The following is a 20,851-nucleotide window of genomic DNA, read 5'->3' as shown; positions in this document are numbered from 1 at the left end:
TATTGCACTCCAGTCTGCCATACCATCTACCCAGTGAACTTGAAGCAGATTTCACAAAATACAGAGTGAAATGTCAGCCACAAATCTTGAAGTCCACCTTCAAGACTGGATGTAATCAGCTTCTAGGGAAAGATCCTGGGTCAGGAAAACCATAGTTCACCCAGGCTTCCTAGAAATATGGAAACAGAATAACTCAACCCAAACAGTATAACAGAAACATGGACTTGGCTCCACAGTAAAATTCACCAATGCACAAGCGGCTTGATTTTGATCCTCCTTTTGTTCTTGAAAATCTATCAGTACTTTACAGAATTTAAATTTTTCATTAATTTCTTATTTGGGATTGAGTTGGGGAAGAAGAATAGATCTTTTTCATTAAGTTGCACAGTAGCCCTAGCTCAATAACCTTAGATCTTAATTATACAAGTCTCAGTGTTTGGGGACAATACAGATAATAACCAGGTCCATTCAATTTAAAGCCTGTCCTTTGACTCATTAAGAGTTCCAAAAATATGTTTTAAAATTCTAAGAATGAAGACATCATATTCAAGGGTTTTGAGAAACTTTTTAAGCATATAGAGATAATATAAACAGTTTAATGCAATCTTTTAAAATAAAAGCAACACAAAAACTCAACTAAGTTTTTAGTGATCTAACAAGTTGGATTTGGATTTTTGGTTTTATGATACAATGGGTTTCCTTAAGAACCAAAAATTGTCAGTTTTAATTTTGTGAAATCTTCTATGGAAACAAGCATTGAAAAGCTTTACTTAATCCAGAAGGGATAAAATACCATCAATAAATACTTGAATGTACTCTATCCCTACTAAATAGCATATATAATTAGAATACCAATAATTTTCAGTATCACTGAAGTCAAAAACAATGGTATCACAGTCAATAGTGTTCCTGAAGGTGAAAGGCACAAATCTGGCTTGTGATAAATTATGAAAATGGTAATTAAGTTGATAAGAATAAATGGCTTTAAATTCCCTAATGAATGAGTCAAGTCACTGACAAGAGCAATCAAAATATATTCAGTATGTGATTAACAACACTTAAATTCGACATTGACAATATTATTTAATTTATACAACAGTAGAATCACAAGCATATGTGGTCTCTAAACCTCCAGGTTACAATAAATTGCAGGAAGAATGGGAATATCAGTCAGGGTGATTATTTTATTTTTGTCCTTAACATTTTGCCTGGGATGAATGTCATTTTTTAATACTAAAATTCCTTTCATGCTAGAGATGGAAAGTAAAGGTCAGTATAAATGGCTTCTTTCTCTCTTTCTCACCACCCCCCATCCCATTCCCCATTCCCCACACACACACACACTCAATTAGATGGAATAGGTGACAATTCTTCACAGAATACTTCCTTACACACTGAAGAAACATTCAGACATTTTATCAATGTGAACTATCTGTCATCTTCCCACTAAATTTATTAAGTACCTATTATGCTCCAGACACTAGGCTAAGCACTGGGAATCAACAGAAACATGACACACATGGTTCTGCCTCACAGGGATTACAGTCTAACAGACTCAGTAAAGTGAATTCATATCATTCCTCAGTTATAAGCAAAGTTAGTCTATATAAGAGAAACTTCTAAGCACTTAAAAAATTGAATAAGATTTAATAGCATTACTATTGCAAACCATATTAATCACACAGCTTGTAAGAAAACAAATGGCCTCACCCTCCCAGACTGACATGTCTAAATCTAATCTCCGCTTATAATTAACATACCAGCATAAGGAAACTGAAGAATTTCCCAGGCACTGATAAAACTGACAAAAAACTTTACCCAGTGACCTGGGCTTGTGACTTGAAGCCTAGGTCATACCTCAGTGGAACAGAGGCATACACCAGAGCTATAGGATACCTTCTAGAATTAGTAAAACTGGTTTAGGGGTAAAAATACTCATATGAAGAAATTAGACCCCCTGAATAATAAGCGATGTCCAATTCCAAAGAGACCACTTTTGGAAAGGTATTTGGGATTAGCAAAGCAAAAAGAATAGATATTTATTTTAAAGTTGTAAGCCCAATAAACACACAAGGAAAGCATCCGTTTTTCAAGTCCATTTCTCACCTATTCATAATAACTACTTACATAAAACAAAAATCTAGGCATGGTAGCCAAAATTTTGACATTTAAATCCTAAAAGGAAGCAATTATTGTTGAAATTACAAAAATGATTTGGGGAGCTAAAACTGACCTTGTATGCTAGAATACATCAATGTATAATAATGTCTTAGTTATGAAATAGTTATTTCATCCAACTGTAGGAAGTAAATCAAATTTGATTAATTTGTGTAAAGCAGACAATTTCTGATTTATGCTTTGGGGAAGAATATGTTTTCTAAACAGAAGACTAGAAAACTAAGTAAAATGCTCATGAATTCTGTGTTCAGATTAAACAGCCTTAGGAAAAGTGTTCAGAGTCAGTGTCCAGGTTTCAACGGCTTACTATAGGAAGAAACCGGTCAGAGAGGTAAGAGAGGGCCCCCTACCTTTCTGTGTGAAGTTCAGTGGTGAAAAAGAAGTCCAGAGCCTTGTACTCAAACTGTAGTCCATGGGCCAACAGCATTAGCTCCATGTGGAAGCTTGTGAGAAATGCAGCATCTCAATGCCAACTCCAGAAGCTGCACTTCAGCAAAATTCCCCCAGATGATTTAAGTGCATCCAGAAGGTCAAGTGGTACTGATCTAAAGGCATAAGGCATTACAGGACTATAAAGCCCATTCCAAATATTTGACATAAATTTAACTTCTGCAATCCCAGAGCACCTCTTAAGCCCCCCAAGACACTACCAACTTCAAGATGAGTTCAGCATCAACTGTACAGTGAATCACTAAGAAGAAAATTAAATACAGGGGTGAGATTGAACCACTCCTCATTATCACTTGGCAGCTCCAGCTTAGCCCTTTATTGGCAACCCCTTTGGCTCCAGATATAAGTGGGGTTGAAAGATTAAGGTTAGAAATGACAGCAAGGCAGGCATACCCACAATCTCCCTAACTAGCTGTCCTCACCTATGTCTCTGTCAACAGTGACACACTCAGACCCCTTAAGCCTGCATATGGCTTGCAGATGTGTCTTTTGGACCACAGGGTATTTCAAATTTAAATTCATTACCATTGTTTATGAATCTGGAACTTTCACGTTTAAAAAATCTGCATATCTAAGTCATCTTCTACAACTCAAAAAATCTGGCAACAGCAGACCCACACGCTGACATGGCAACAAATGGAGCCAAGGCTCAGCCGTCCCCCTGAGCTGTTGGCCAGAATCTCCACCACTCCCTGTGGTCTCCCAAGCACTGCAGCCGAGGCTCAGAGACTGTTGCCACTAGTCATCTTCCCTTGGTCTGCTTCACTTGTTCACACTCCCAGCCTGACACCATAGGCATTTGAATTTATGACCCTTCAAGAGGCTCTAGGGAGTATCACATCACTGATCTCATAGCATTCAGCCTATTTGAGTTTATTCTTTTATATGTATAATTCAGGAAAAGGAGCTACTGTTTGTGTCACCCTCAGTTTGATCATAGACCTTGTGAGCTGGAGTCAATCTACTGAATTACATACTACCTCACCTTAAATAAATACTCTGGTATTTTTTTTTTACATGACTCATTTCAACTCAGGCATTTTAACTATTTCTTTTCAGATCTGTACTTCACAGTTATAAACAGAAATTAACAGCAAGAGCACACAGCACAATACATTGTTGCACCATTCCTTCACATTCACATCTAAACATCACATAATATAATGAAATAGTAACTTCTGTGAGGACAGGTGTCAGTGTCTTTGTTTGCCAAGATACCTCAAGCACCTAAAGAGTGTTCAGTCAACATTAATTGAACAAATGAATGAATTTTCCTAAGAATTATGAATTCTCAAAAATTCATACACAGATATTGAATGGATGTGTTTAAGTATCAACAGGTATATGAAGAGCTTCATTTTCTAGCCTAGTTCTACCTAGGTTGATCAAACAAACCATTTTATTTCACTGGCCATGAAAACAGACAGTAGAGAAAAGCTCTGTACCCGTAAAAAGCCTGACTCATGGCCTATGATGATTTGTTTTGCAACAATGGCAAAATGGCTAAACTGAATTTAAGATAGAGTCTGATTCAATGTTGCATAACCATGTCTACCATCTTGAGTCACCATAATCATCATCACCACCATCCCGGTCTTATAAAGCTGAACTTTTATGGATAACTTATTGAAAAGCACTTATGGAACGTTTGCTGGTGTGCTAGAACACTGTGCTAGATATCCCTTGACTTCTTAATTAAAAGGTTTATCTAGCAATACCATTATACCTCCCAGGTCATGATACTTAGGAGGTCTGGACACAGGAAACAATTATATTTTAATTGTCTTGAAAACTTGAACTGAAAAAACAGATTGCTTGGAAACTTAGTCACAGGAAATAAAGTGATTTTTCTTGTGGATACAATGGTTATTTATTGGTAGAGCTACAAAAATGTCTCCAGAACTCTCACCACTCACCACGTTGGTTTTATAATAATCATTTTCAAAATTTATCTGCCAACCAAAATGCAAGCCAATGAATTTTAACCACTCAACAAATGATGTGAGCAAATACAATTTCAAATAGCAAACTCTAAATTTTGACCCAATTCTGCAATTCTTATAAACACACCAACTGTCAATCTAAAAAGGAGTTTGTAATAATGCTGGATATATATCTTACCAGAAAAGTACAGTGATAGAACATTTCAAGAATGAAAGCTGAAAAAATTAGGTTAGGAATTTTCCTTGGACTTAAAGCTGCCCATTATGGGGTGTCTGGCGTATGGAGTATGGGATTTCAATGCCATTTCACTCTCCCCTTGGCCTTTGGATTGTCTGACTGAAAAGTGGATCATCTATCTCCTTTCTCCTATATAAAAGAGAAGAGCTGAAGTTACAGCTGTTTTGCTCAATTCAACTTCCTGAAGAAAATATAAACAAAACCAGGACCAGGTCACCTACTGATATTTCTGCTGGCCATTCTAAGGAATTTAGTGAACTCTCCAGCATGAACAAATTTGAGTATGCTAATCACCACACACCTATAAGGTAAAACTAAACTAAGAAGGAAATGGTAATGATAACTAAGTCTTTCCACCTTAAATGATTTTGGAACTGTCCATAAACTAATACAAATTCAAAATATAAGTGTGTATGTTGTTTTCTTCAAATTATCTGAATTGTCCATTTCTGAATTCTTGACTAATCTGAGCAGTCACAAATTCACTGCATTGGTACATAAAGCTCTAGTTGTTGGAGTAAACCAAGTTTTAGAGCTATAGAAGGCCTGCCTTCTTGAAGAATATTCTCTAATAAAATCTCCAAGTTCTATTACGTACTAGGTTGAAGTTTTGCTATTCCCATGACCACATAACCCTTTTTTAGTTGTTTTTATGGACTGGAGTAAACAAAAGCAGGCAAAGAATATGAAGCCAGGAAAAAGACTGTAACAAATAACACAATTTGCTATTCTCATATATATTGCCTTTTTCATAAAAGAGAATAAGAGAGCAAGCACATTTACTTCCTCCAATATTTAAATATAATTCTCATCAGGATCTCAAAGAAGGATGCTAAAATAGAGAAATTCAGTTAGAATCAAAACCATGACTCAGTTTTTACATATAAATAATAATTTTTGAATTACCACTTTTTGCACCAGAAAGAATCTGTCTCCTTGTAGCCTAGACCATTGTGGCTTAAAAACTTTAATTCCTAAGCACAAATACACTTCCAAAATCTTCTGTCATAGTGTCTACCATGGATATCTTCATAAATTCATTTATAAAGAGCTGCATAATAAGCTAGAGAAAGCCAATACACTGTATTGTTAAACTCAACAGAAAGCTCCATATACAGTACAGCAACAGGAGACCATAGGCAATTAACACTGTAAATTGAAAGGTTTAGAATCTTTGCATGACCTTTAAAGGTCAACAGTTGCCCATTCACTTGCATGTAATTACACAGTGACTAGTTCATAGCAGCAAAAAATAAAAATATTTAGTAAAACAAACCTTGCTTTCATCAAAGGCTACTTTGCACTCTCTAGACTTTATGTGAAGAGTTAGCTTTACATAGCACAAGGAGATAAAAGAGCAAAGGAGCAAGCAACCAAACAAAACTCCTTTGTCCCATTTTGTCAGAGGACTAAACTCAGCTTACCACCATAATTGGTAAGAATGCAACATTATCACATTATCCAATCTCTCTGTAAAGAGTTTTGAAAATATACTGTATAAAAGAAACAAATATAAATATAAATTGAATTGAAACACTTTGTGCTATTGCTAGGGGTAAGGTAAATGTACCTTTGCTAACCAGCCATTCAAGGGAAATCATAAAACAATTATAGCTCCTATGGAGTAATTTAGGAAGTGAATAAAAGGGCTTATAACTCTTAGTTACATCTCACACCTCATATGAATCACTGCAAACAAAATAGAATATTCTTCTTATAGCTTATATGTCAACTTTTCATCTGAATCCCAAGTAACCTGAAAGTCATTTTTTTCCAATGGACTGTCAATTGCCTAAATAGCCCAGATTTTCACTGATTCCAGTGACTAGCTTGCCTATTACTATAGCACAGGCTGAAATCCAACATATACATGTGGTATACACATTGGAAATGGGTGTGTTTCAGAACTCTAACATAAACTTAAAGTATAATATCAATATATTTCTGGGAAATTTGTGGATACCATTTGTAAACAAGAATAGTATGCTCTAATGGTTTGTGTTTTGACTGTGGAGGTTCATATTTAATGAAGACAGCATACAAATATATTCAATGTTTTAAATGTGTTGGAATTCCCTTAGTGGCAATAAACACATTCCAAGCACCCCTAAATGGAGGATAAAATTGATGTTTTTTTTTTGCAACTGTAGCTAAGTAAAAATAGGTCCAAAAGAAAAGCTAAAGAGAAAATATACTGCATGTAACCTGGATCTAACAGTAACAATTATAAACAGCCTTGTTAAACCACGGATACAGTTGCACCATAGGTCAAATCATGTAAAATAGTGAAAAACAGTGTATTTAAGAATATAGACATTTTTTAAAGGCCATTTGCACCCCCATCAACACAAAACCAGTATTTTATGTGGGTGTCATTAAAAGCATATGCATGCATGTGTACATTATATGTGTATAAAAAAATTCGATAGATAATGCAGAGAAATAGTTAATTACTACTTTTCTTCACATTCCAATAAGCCTAATCATTCCTCTTAAAATTTCTGTTAAGAATAAGTAGAAGAATTGTTATAGTTCATCAACAAGGACACTGAGTCACTGTGCTGAATGAATCAAATTAAACTTTCTATTACCCAGTAAACTAGTGGTCAGTAAAACTAAAAACAAAACCTAATGTCTAGGTCTCTACTTGCTAGTCCCACCTCTCCATCTCCCCCGTTTCAGACTGTGCTCAAAACCTAAAGTAAAACTGCTCTGAAAAGACTAATGGTAACCCATTGTGAAATTATCCCTCCTCTCCCAATGGTATAGTTCAATAGGCTACATGTACCTTAACATAAAAATAACCAAAGAATCTCCTAACAAAATGGCAATTCACCATATAATGTGACATTAAAAAAAAACTCAATGGTTCATAAGCAAGTTATACCATGTGAAATACTGTGCAAGTATGTGGGCTAGATAAAAGGTTGATTCAGCTGGTTTGACCTCCATATCTAGCAGCAGTCTGTGTTAAGGTGTTTCTTTGTTTTGATGGAGCCCTATTAATAACAGGTTGATGAACTGCATTTGTAAATGTCAGGCACAGATCAAAGAGGACTATATGAGGTGCTTCTTTTTACTTCAACTTATGGTTTTCACCAAGAAAACAAAACTGCATTGCACAGTAAAGCTCCTTATTTTTGCTTGAATCTTCAACGAACAGAACAGCTGCAGAATAATGCAGCTTAATGAGGCATCCCTAATAAAATACTGAAGAAGTAAAAGCAGAGGAACTGAACTGTTTGCACTCTAGCTGTTTCATCTTCTAAAATATATTAGAAATAACTGATGACACTTTGGAACATTCCTAGTTTGGGACATGCATTAGAGAGGCAAATGTTCATCAGCTTGCTGCTACAGTTGAACTTCAGCAGAGTCCGACCATACTGGTTAGTAGGGGTTATTAAGGCTTGTGATAAGAAATGCCTGAAAAATGCAATTGGCAACAAATAAACCCTAAAATGCAACTTCAATATTTCAATATTCAAAAATACATTGTAAAAGGACCACCATTAAAATACTATATCAAAAATATTATATTGAAAATATAATATAGAACTACAATTTTCTGATATTATATAAGTTTTATAAAATTGTCTATCACCTGAATTTTATCACCTTACAAATTTTTAAAAAGAAGTAGCCATGTCTAAAAACAGATCTTTTTACAGCTATGTCATCACATTTTACAACTTGGTGGCTAGTAAATACTTCAATTGGTCTCTAAGCAATATGCACATTTTTGCCATAGATCCATAGGAATCTCAATGAATCTTCAGTCTCCAATTTGTCGTTGTTAAAATAGCTAGTATTTTTCAGTTTCAAAATCACACACTCAGAAACCTTAGATTTCCTTTTTGCACAACTTGTAGCATTAAAGGTGTTTGCTTTAATGTCAAGATTTTTGGTACTTCAAGAGACATATATCACAGCATTACACATAAGTGTGTAAGTTTCAAGCATCCTAAACTACATTTTAAAATGTCTAATCTCAAAAAATGCCTAATTTGAATAAAGCAACACACCAAAACTGTGTTCTGCCTCCTCAAAGATTCACCATGCCTAAGCATTTAGCTGGCAGTGACACTGCTCTCACACTTACTAATACAGACCAGTTTTTTCATTGAAAGTTAAAATGAGAATAAAATAAGCTCAAGTGTGGTTACTGATTGATGGCCTTTCAAAGACTACTCATGGCTTTAAAAATTAGGACTCTAAAAGGTCAACTCAGGATGATATCAGAACAGAATAAAGAGAAAATTAAATTAAATGTGATCATTTTTAAGATTACAGGTGCCCAATTAGAAAATGTAAAAGATTCACTAGTTTGAGAGTACATGTGCAAACATGGAAAGGTTGGAGTAAATACAAATCATCTTATAGCTCTGGTTTTTAAAGGCTTTAGAAGTGTTTTGAATTTTCTTTGCTAGTTATTGCTGTTCTAGCACTTTACACAGAAATCTTAAATTACTCATTTGTCTAACTTACATTGCCTAATAGAGCAGTTTCAAAGTGCTAATTGATAACAGTCTGAATGTTGATGTCTCAAACAATCTAGTTGGGAAGACAGGAACCTGATAGTTATCATCCAGTCGATAGTATTTGAAATTCATCCCCTGAGTGAGTGAAAAGTCCCTTATACACTGACTGCTTTGGCACTTTGCAGAGTAATGGTTGCATAGAGGTTTGCTTTTGTATTTTCAAGAATGATTTTTGCAAAATTCAAGGGGGAGTTTAACACAAAACGAAGATATTTTCTTTTCTGTCTTATTGCCACAAGCCAAACGCAGCCAGCACCAGGTGACGCGAGGCAGGCTAGCCACTGTAGTAAGTACACATTTGATTCCAAACGCTTTAGGCAATTGTTGAACACACACACGGTCAGGAAGTGGAATACTGAACAGGAAAGCTTCACGTCTACCAGGGCCTCTGCAAGAGCCTACAGTTCATCCTTTTCAAGTGGAGACTAAAAAGCTCAGCCTGCAGTTGTAGGAGAAATAGGGCCACGGACCTCAAACTTTCTTTCGCAAAGGCAGTTTCTGCAAATAACACGTTCCCACCGACAAGTAGTCTAAAGAAAACACCTTTTAGAATATGAGGGGGAAGGGACAGAAAAGCAGTGGGGCAGAAAACCCGTACTACTGGCGAGATTTGGGAGGCATCTATCCGGAAGGAAACGAAAAACCATTAGTTTCTGGAAGCTGTTCTTTTTCTGAACGCTGTTCGTAAAATAATCCTTCACTAACGCTTTTATTCAGTAATAAAGTATCCGCTCCCAAACCCAAACAAACCTTTAAATAGATGAGGCTCCGGAACTTACCAAGATGATTCTTTACGAAAATAGGGGTGGACTAATCAATAGCCTCGATGAAGCGCCCACCCTCTGCCAACAAGCCCGAGAATTAACTAATCAGAAGTGGACAGAAAGTAGGGATTTCAGAAAGGCGACCTTACACTGTTCGTCCCTTGAACGCAACCCCCGTTGAGCTCCTCATCGGGAGCCCAAACGGGTTAACAACCGGGATCGGTTTGGTTGAGGGACCGAATTAAAACCCACTTCAATCCTCAGCGGGGTCGCTCTCTTGAGTTCGCGGAAATGGGGCAGAGCAGAGAGGGAGGGCACCGCTCCCAGAAACGCCCTCGCGCGCTCGGACCCCCGCCCCTGCCCTGTCCCCCGGTGGGTGGGGGCTCCGCGGGCCGCCCCAGCCTGGCTCTCAGCTCCCACCTCCGCGTGGCTGGCCCTACAGCCGCCGACCCTGGGGAGCGGAGGGGCGCTTCCGGACCCCGGGTGCTCCGGCTGCCCCCCGAGTGCCCAGCGCCCGCCTGCGACTCGCACCCACCTGCAGCCCGGCTTCCCAGTGGCGGCAACACCTAGTGAGGCTCCGGCAGCTTCCGCGCGCCCGCGCCAGCCTTACCGCTCTTGCATCGCTTCCAGGCTGCCAACCCGCCGTCGCCGTCCAGGGGCATAGGGAGCTCAAGTCTGTGGTATGTGCAGGTGCAGAGCGCGGAGTGTGGCCCTGAGGCGGTGTGCGCGCTGATTGCCGCTGCAATGGCCGGGAGGGTTCAGGAACCTCTCGACACCCAAACTGGACCCCTCAAAGCGGGTGGAAGGTGGGGCGCGTGAGCCTCGTCTCTCCCCCTCTTTATTCCAGAGCCAAAGTGATTAATCAATCAAAAGATTTGCCTACTGGGAAAAACCGGAGTCCCGCGGCCCTTGCCCGCGATCTCCTGCTGTCCTCGCCGGATGCGCGGGTTGCGTTCAGCGCCCAGACTGCGATAATCTAGGCGGCCGTGCGGCAGTTATGTCTTTACTCCATCTCGGATTTGTTTGCCTTTAACACAAAGTCTTTCCCTCTCGCCTCACGTCGTCTCTCCCTCACCCACACGTTCACACACCCTCCGTTCCCTCTCCCGCCCTCCCCCCAGCTCTCTGGGGAAAGGCAATTGGACCGCCCGATTCACCTTCGGAAAGCAGCCTCCGCCACCGACTTCTCCAGTGCCCTGGCTCCCGCAGGTCCCGCGTCTCCAAAGCGGGGGAGCTGCAGGGGAGGCTCGGGGCAGGAAGAAGAAGCTCTGAGGTTGGCAGCCCTCCGCCCGCAAGACGCTGATCTTCGGATCAGGTGCCCGTTCCCGCCGTTAGCAGATAGGTCCCAGCTGATGCTCTCGGAGACTTTGCACGGAGTCCACTTAGCAGCTACTCCTGAACAGCTGCAGCTCCTCAATCCCGCCTCCAAGTGCTGCGGGGAAAGCCCCACGCAGCCCAGCTGCTGCCCCTTTAGGCATCGTGGGCTGGAAGGAAGGAAGGAAATTTCACCGCTGCCCCGGCCCCTGCAAGCTGGCACGCTCACCACCGGAAAGATGCGAGTTCAGACATCCAACACAGGCGAGCAGGTGTTGCCTGGTCACTTCGCTAAAGGCGGGAAGGACGAGAAAGGGGCAAGGGTGAAGCCAATGAAACAAATCGAGATCAAAAAACGAGAAGTAAGCCGGTTAGTAATCAAAGCCTCCTCTCCGCCTCCCACCCCCGGCGCTGTACACTGTCAAAAGACACTGGTGAGATTTTGGAAAGTCACCGTAAAGAACAGAATCTATTCCAGCCAAGCCCCCTTATTCCACTCAGCCCGGCTGTCCAGGGAATACTGAGTGACTGCCTCCCTGTAAAGTGCGAGCTGAAAGCAAGGAGAGAATTAAGTCCCACCACTCCAGGTTGAGTTGAGCTATAAAATGGGATGGCAGGACCAGGCGGCGGTGCTTCCCTCCGTCTCTCTCCCAACAGCCAGTTCTGTTAGCGGCCGTAGCTGCTGCGAAGAGCGAACTGCGCTCCTGCAGAAAAAGAGTAAAAGATGAGAGGGCGGCAATTGGCATAAAAGCTGGACTATGTCTCCCTCTAGAGGGAGAACTCGGTTAGAAAGCTTTACTGTGTGCAAATAGGACTCCAATTTCTCCACAAAGAAACCAATATCTGGTTTCAGATAATTTTCCATTTTTTCAAATAAGAACCTCTAATGGATTTAGAGAAAGGATTTGCACTGCATCCCTATGTAAGCAGAGTCCTTGCTATAAAGAAACTTAGTGATATTTACAAAAATGTAATAGCAAGGCCCTGGAAGGTCATACCCTTCCAGGTGTGGTCAAATTGGGTACTAATTTAAGCAGCCTGCTTAAGAAGACTCAAATGAAGGGCCTTCTTAGGCTCACTTTGATCACTTTGGCCAATGAACAGAACCTTAATCTAGTGATTATAAAATTATGAAAAAAATTAAGTAGTAATAATGGATTTATAAAAAGAAAAAAATCTAAAGCAAAAAAAAAAATAGGGTACTAATCCAGAAAATCTTACAGATCCCTTGTAGCCAGTAATAGCTCAAAGATACGGTTTTGGAGCCAATATTCATACCTCTTATTCAACTCAACTAATAATTGTCAATTATTAAAATTCCTTCCAGCTTAAAGTTGTGTGCTTTTGTAGCTCTAATTCACTGAAACCATTGATAAACTAGTTATCACATGCTCTTTCCACCAGCTGTAAGATAAAAGTAGTACTAGTCACCATATTTGCAAAGAACTATGGAATATATGTTTTATCATTAGTGATTCAATCTTAACATGCTTTGTAATTCAACCATATTTTGTATCTAAAAGGCATCAGTAATTTGTGTTGGAGTCATTTAAACACAAGATAGTACCACAAATTTTATGTTTGGTTACTTCAGTCAAGTTCAAGCTACATCCCATCTGCAACCTTAATATTTAGATTTTATGAACTAAGTATTTGAAGTTTTACTTTCAAAAAGTTTCTGTATGTTTAAAAATTATAAAGTATGTATTATGATTTCCTTCCCATTCACCATTCACTCTGGATTTTTGGAGCAGTTCTATCTTAACTTGATAATCTAACAGTGTAGGCTTAAAGAAAGAAAATAATTTTTAAGAAATAACTTGGACTAATTGAAGTTTTTTAGCACAAACAGCCACACTAAATCATGTAGGTTCTACTATTTTAGCTAATTGTGCTGTACTACATTTGAAATCAGTCTACTACATGGCAAACATTTGAGGCACCTTCAAATAGTCTCTTTTAAAAGATTCATGTCATGTGATCAAAGATTTTTATTTCTCTCCTCTTAGGAACTTAGTTCTCCAGGGAGCAAATTTTACATTTTGAAATACCTGGCACTGTTTCATTATAAATTGAATGGTAATTCTGTCTGCTATGTGAACTAGTGGGATGGAATCCAAGCAGGAATGATATTGGAAACCTGGGCTCTGTGTTGGAAGGAATAGCCATTTACAAAATCAGTTTAAAACATTGGCCTTCCTTTCCCACAAGAAATACAAAGCAAACATTATAATCCTTCTACCTTCTAACTCATTAGCTTTCTGTGGTTATAGGAAAATCTGTAATTTTATCATACTGTTAAAACTTTTTTGTTGTTAAAATATGTGACATGTTCATCCTTATTTTCCCAATTGAATCCACTGCTTTTACAAAATGAAAAAGTTTAAAGAAAACAAATGCATAATTTAATCACATCATTCAATTTCTTATCCAAATTGATATGATACTGAAATTCTGTAATAACCTTTGTACTTTTTGTAAATATCCAGGAAATTCCTAATAATTTTAGATGAAAATATTTGTATTTCCAGCACCTCCTAGACTTGAAGACCAAACATTTTGCTTTTCCCTCTAAAGTAAAATGGCAAATACCTCCCTCGTTTAATAGAAATTATGAGGTGATACATACATCTTATGGTTGTTTAAACTGCCCCCTCCACCCATGCAAGCTGTAAAAAATAATTGCTTAGAATGTTGAACTTCACTGACTGTAACTCCATGTGTAGCTCTTCATGTTGAGAGCATTTAGTAAAATGTCATTTTGGGGCACTTTAAGTTTTCTGCTAGAGGCTTTATATGTTATCTCAAATCCTTATTTCAAATCCTCACAACATTCCATAAAGTAGATGTCATAACTCCATTTTAAGTATGAAAAATATTGAGACAATTTCACTAAGTGGCAGAGCTGGGATTCAAAGCAGATCTACCCAAATCCAAAGCAAGTTTTTGTTCTTTGGTATGATTTGGGCTTTGATTTTTTTTTCTATCCTCCATAGTACCACCACTAAAACATGCTGTATCCTATATTACAGGGAAATTAAAACCATTTAGACTTGGATATGGAAAAGCCTTAGGGAACTAAATTAAAACATTTGTTTTAAATGAGTTCAAATAAAAATTCTATTATTAGTAAGAATAGAAAGAAGTTACTAGTGTAAAAGATAAAGAAAAATTAGCACCACCTCCCTTGACCACTCTGCCAAGGTCTAGGGTATTAAAACAAATGAACAAATAATTCTAATTTCTAGCACATAAATGAAGAGAAGTTGCAAATACAAGCCACACATTCCCACTTGTCCCCTCTTTTCTTTCTTTGATAACCACCTTATTTCTACCTTTTTCAATAATGCCTCTCCCACTCATCTTTTAAGAGTCTTAGAAGAAAGCCCAGAATCCATTCCATGTAACCCAAGGTGGCATGTGTTTATGTTAATAACTTTTAGAATCCCCGTCACCTAGTTTGGTACCTAACACTCAATAAATATGCTATAAATACTTTGTGGTCAGTAATTGGGAAACCAAACAGGTGAGGTGAGCAGACAGATGCCATGGAAATAAATCAAGAGAACTGCTCCACAGAGTAGTATGAGAAAGAACTGAGTCTGAAAACTCTTCTATTTCTAGTAAGTAGGAAAATAGAATAAACCACTCCAAAATCTAGTGACTTAAAGAACAAACATATAATTTGGTTCACATTTCTGTGGATTGGCAATTTGGGTTGAGCTTAGCTAGGCCCAGCTCAGGGCAGGACCTCTGGACTCAGCTGAGTTCACTTATGTATCCGTGGTCTACTGGCCACATAGTGCCTCACTCCTTATCTGATAATTGGCTGCCCTTAAGCTGGAGTGTTGGGGAGTAACTAGGCCACGTGTCTCTGATCATCTAACAAGCTAGCATAGCTGTTTAACATGGTGGTGATCACATGCTTCTAAGGAGAGCAATAGGAGAAATCTAAATATCCGAGTGCTTTCCAAGCCGGCTTGCATGATGTTTGCTACAGTACCCCCGGCTAAGCAGTTCATCAAGCCAGCCCAGACTCAATGGGAGAAGAAAGACTATCTCTGAATGAGTAGAGCTGCAAAAACACATTCAAGATCCTGGTACAGGAACAAGACTTTGTTTTCTTGTCTGCAATCTAGTACAATAGCTGTCCCAGAGGCTAGCATTTTACAGAATAGCTTAATCCACCAGGTGTCTTGTGGGCTGACCTGTGGAAATTTCCATTATAATTCCCATTATAATTTAATGGATGTCTATCTTGGATAAAAAGTTTATTCGGATTATGTCATCTCTGGATCTGCTCCCATTATCAGTTTAAAAGATAGTCTGTCCAATAGCTTTCACTATACAATGCAACATGTTTCTGTAATTCTTTCTCACTAGAAAACACATTTTCTAAGATTTAATACACTTGCCCAATTAGCCATGAATCCTAAAGCTTTAATTTACAATTCAGATTTACTAACACTATTATGAACTCTGACTCATTAAGCTAGAAAATCACTGGCAACTTTCACACAGCAGTGAGTGTATCTTCTTTGGTGCATAGTCCTGATATCATCTACTATGGTTATTTAGAGAATTTGTTTACTTCTTGACATTTTACCATGTTCCAAAGAGATGGATAATAACTGTAATAAATGGATTCCCAAATGGACTTGATTGAAATCCTTAGCACCACCACACTGCTTCAGGAAACAGTCTCTACCTATTTAACTCCGGCAGATTATTAAGGCCCAGGACAAGGCTCCTCTAGGAAATCATCTGCAGTTCCCTTAATTCACTGTATTAACTGTTTCTTCTGTGTTTCCAAACACCTGACATTTCCCTCCATCTTAACACTTATCAAGTTGTGCTGTAATTGACTCATTTTTGTAGATTATCCCATATTAGACGGTGTCTTGCCAATGGGTTTCAGCCCCAGGCAAGATTACTATGGATTCAACGTGACCAAAGAAATTGACAGCAAAACGTTCTTGGGGTGAAAGGGTTATACCCAACTTTATTACAAGGTGACAGGTCAGTCACTAAAATCCTGTTCACTCAGAGCAAGTCTGCATGCAGCAAGCTGGTCTCTGCCTCTGGGCCCCTCTGCCTACACAGTCATCCTTTGGGCCTGTCTGCACAGTTGTCCCACACAGCCATCCTCTGAGTCTCTGTCCTCGGCACTGCCACCACTCCAGCCTCTGCTTTCCTGCAGCCTTGCAGCCATGCCACCGTGTCGCACCCAGAGCACTGGGCGGAGCTCTTTATATAGAGTCAACAGCCATGTATTACCCACAGGTGTGCAGTGAGCTAGTCAACCAGGGCCAGGTGAGAAACCCGACCACAGGAACTCTCATTTTATCCACAGACAGCATATCTTTTTATGGCATACAGTCGTATACATCTTCATTTCCCCCAGCAAAGCTGCAGACATGGATGGATGGATGGATGGGTAACAATATATCTCAATTCACACAATTGTGGAACAGCATGCGATCCCATTTAATACCCAATAATAATGACTTCAAGCCTCCATCCTGATGATTGCAAGAATTACATTCATCTAGATCTCAGATTCCCAATGGCTTCTGGCAATATTTAAGATTGCTGACAGGGTCTATTAAATTACCTATCTTCATTGCTACACACACACACACACACACACACACACACAACCAGGGATAAGAAACTCAAAAGCACTCCTAAGATCTACCTTGTCCTGCTGACCTCCAGAGTCCCACTTGCTCATTTCTATTTCCTACATTCAGCTGTTTCTATACATGTTTTAGCACTAAGCCCCATTTTAGAGCACTAACAAGTCCAGTTTTTTCCAACAGTTGACCACATCACATCCTAAGATACAGGGAAAGTTTCATTTCTCCACAATGTTATCCTCAGTAAAAGATCAAAGAAAAATAGCCCAAGACTCCAGAAGCCCCAGTTTTTTGTGGTCAACTCATTTATGTTACAAGCAAATGAACATTTTTCCCAAGGTATGCCCACATTACCAGAGTAGCTAGGTAAGGAAGAACCCAGCATCAGCTTCATGCTGAACTCAGTAAGAGCCCTTCCCTGTGACAACTTAGATACTGGTATTTTGCCCAGAACTCTAGGATCTAGACATCCTTATCCCTTGTGGACACTGAAGTTGGCCACAGGGAGGATGGGGTGAGAGATGGGAGATTGGTCTCTCTTCCTGCTGGGATGCTTGCTGAGTTACAGAGACCAGAGTGAAAAACAGTACTTTGAAAAATCTAGCCTGTATTTCGCCATAGTATGGGGGCAAATATGAAATTGGGGAGGAGTGCCTGCTTCTTGTCTGAAGAAATCTAAAGGTAGGACACTGGCTTAATTGATTAACAGCAGCCCAAAACAGAGGGATCATCTGATAGTCCAAAGGAAAATCGATCATTTCAAGGGCCAAAGACATATTAGCTTCATGGACCAAGTGGACCAAAAACATTAGGTTCCATGAATAGGTTCTTTAGTATGAGGCAGAAAAAAAAAAAAACTACAGATACCTCCTGATAGTAGAAAGAAGCTATTAATCTCATGGAAGCTAAGATTTCATGATTTCTAGAACTCGATAGGCAGCAGGTAAGTTCCTATAGAATCATTATGAACTGTTAGCATAGGACTAGGACTGGGCTGAGACTGAAAAACTCCAGATATGAAATTAACAGCCACATAATGAATATACCAGTCTAAGCAGTATAGATTAGAGGGCAGGATACCAGGATTGAGGATGTCTTACTAACCATTCCCTACCTCCATCAGCAACAAACATTTCCATTGGTTTAAAATAGGAAGTCCAGGGTCTTTAACCACTTTACCTCGTTTAATTCATGGGCTGTTCATCATAAAGGTTTAGCATAAGATTTTCATAACAGTTACCCAAAGTTAGTCCTCCTTCAGTCCCCACTCAAAGTGTGAGGCAGCGTCCTGCCAGGACTATCAGCTCCAGGTTATCTATCTCTTGACTTTAGCATGCTTGTAGTAATCATGGACACATTTAAAATTTCTTTGAATCCTCATTCTTCCTGCCTGGTTTTTTGGGTTAACTATATTGTGTTGGGCCTCTTACTCCCTTTGCCCTCTTTCCTCTTCCCAGTCCAAGGTCATAGAAGCAGACTCTTACATTAGTAGGGAACCAAAGATTTCACATGGCAAGGTACATTTGAAGGTACAGACCAAAATGAAGTCAGTTTATATTAGTGTACTTAAGAGGCTGAATCTTCCTAGCCTTTAGCTCAATGTCCCATTTCTTATATTATCTGCTGACTACCTAGATATTAATAATCCATAGTTCTGTTCATCCCCAGAATGTGGCTAAGAATGAGAAGGGATGTGAAATCTATTAAACTAACTGATCACACAACAAAGACTATTTTTAACTGAAGCTAACTACAGGGTAATGTTTACATATTCTGCATCAAAATTGGCAAAAATTAAGAAAACAACTATCTTTTTTCATAATAGTTTTATTAGACAGATATCTCATTTTGTGATATAAACTACATCTCAAACTTTGGTAACTTACCCAAGTTAAATTCAGTTAAAAAGTGAGGGCAGCCAGAATTATAATTTGATTTTTTGACTCAAAAGTGTAAACAAGAGCTCATGTATCCTAGTTCCCAGTTCAGTATTCTTCTCAATCTACATATTGTTCCAATTTAATTATTTCTAGAAAGCTCAAGCTCAAACCCTGAAATTCCTCTATTTCAAACTCTCTTTGGATTCCTGTGCAAATCTCCTCCTGTACAAAATATTCTTGTACAAAATATCCTCCCATTTTTAATTTGATATAAGGTGATTTCATCATCCAACATGATTAAATGTTGCCTTCAAAACTTTTAGTTTCAACTTCTCTATGCATTTTGGCCACCCAGCATCGAAACAGAACAACTGCAGGCAAATGATAACGTTTCTAGACAATCATGATAGTACATACTGTCTGCTTCACAGCATCAAAATAAATCATGACAAAGACTCCAGAATCTTTGGATGGTAAACTTGTACATACAGAAGATACTCCCCCAACAGAAAGAAGCACACAAAAATGAGGAGCCAAAATTTTTTTAATGAAAAATATTAATAGCTTAAGTGAAAAAGGTACGTATGTCCCAAAATGCTAGAAAAAATAAAGTTGTAAAAGGAAATGAGATAATAATTTAATCATATGTCAGGAAGTCATCAAAAACAAAAGGACTTACTCAGTTTTTTCACACATTTTTTAATGTAGAAATTAATTAGACAGTGTAATGAGTCACAGAAAGAACTAGTAGAACTGCCAATATTGGAGGTATTCAGCAAAATCTCTAGCTAGACAACTGATGGGAAACCTATAGAAATCAAGTTCCACCAAATTGTAATGATAAACGTAAGTGAACAGCATGCGGCAAGAAAGAGATCCATTAGCACTAACATTAGAGCAACATTATCATCTAAGTGGATTTGCTACACATTTAATTGTGCAAAGATAGCACCTGCCTTTTAGAAAGCACAATCTAATAAAGCAAAAATGATGACATCAAAAAAATGAAGCTATTAGTTCATTAATCCAATTACATTAATGGCAAAGAGGGGAACATTTTTAGAACTGGGGTGTAGAGTATATGTTTATTTTAAATTCTAAAAGTAGAAAAATAGCCATAAACTCTGAGTATGCCAAGGAAGGATTTTTCATGGTAGTATGTCTTGTTTTGTAATTATTTAGGGTTTGTTCTCAGACTTTCTGGGTCAGCCTCTACTGTGAAACCCTGTCTCTGTCAGGGTGTTGCCCCAACAAGGTGCACAAGTATACAAGGCTGTTGATTAGACCAATGGCTCTCAACAGTTTGATTAGTTTCCATATGTGAGATATAAACTTTTCTCATAAATATACCAGGGTTACTGAAAATTATTGTATTCTTTCCTGCAAGTCCTTTCTCTCCCCCTGACAAAAGCATAGCTAATAGAAGTGAGTAAAAAAGACAAAATTAGGAATGGGTTTTTTTCCAGTTTACATTTCAAAGTAAATATTTCCCAAAGTTTGTTGTTTATTATCAACAAGTAACTTGACAACAAGTCACCAAATTGTATGCAAGCTAGTGGTCAAGCAATAAATGTTATTAAAGATCCTAGTTTAACTATCCCCTGTGGTTCAAGACGTATAGCAAATCAGGAAAAAAATGGGCAGAAAGAGATTAAGTGTATACTTACCATCAGTTCATAGAATTGGAAAAGAAATTCCCAAAAGTACTCAGTTTTCCTTGAATTCTAAAAGTTTGCCTTCAACCTATCCAAAACCTAAAATCTCTCTTTTCATTTTTATAATATTCAGTGATGGAAATTCAACAACCTCTCCAAAAAGCCATTGGTAAGGAGGTGCTTTTGTTGCGCACTGTATTTCACAGTAAACCTGTTTCTTCCAGTGTTTCTCTTGTGGGCTTTGAATAA

At 38.5% G+C, this 20,851-nt stretch overlaps 1 protein-coding gene across 1 annotated transcript in view; it reads right to left on the bottom strand.

Annotated features, from left to right (window-relative positions):
* Nucleotides 1-11,113, bottom strand: part of TAFA2 (TAFA chemokine like family member 2) — a 439,934-nt gene extending 428,821 nt beyond the window's left edge. Inside the window, exon 1 of the mRNA XM_036992585.2 lies at nt 10,650-11,113. The gene's annotated coding sequence lies outside the window, so the exon portion shown is untranslated. The remainder of the gene's footprint in view (nt 1-10,649) is intronic.
* Nucleotides 11,114-20,851: the final 9,738 nt, after the last annotated feature.

Source organism: Manis javanica, chromosome 10 (assembly GCF_040802235.1).
Source record: "Manis javanica isolate MJ-LG chromosome 10, MJ_LKY, whole genome shotgun sequence".
In the NCBI taxonomy this organism is placed as follows: domain Eukaryota; kingdom Metazoa; phylum Chordata; class Mammalia; order Pholidota; family Manidae; genus Manis; species Manis javanica.
This window is presented reverse-complemented; position numbering and strand designations above follow the sequence as displayed.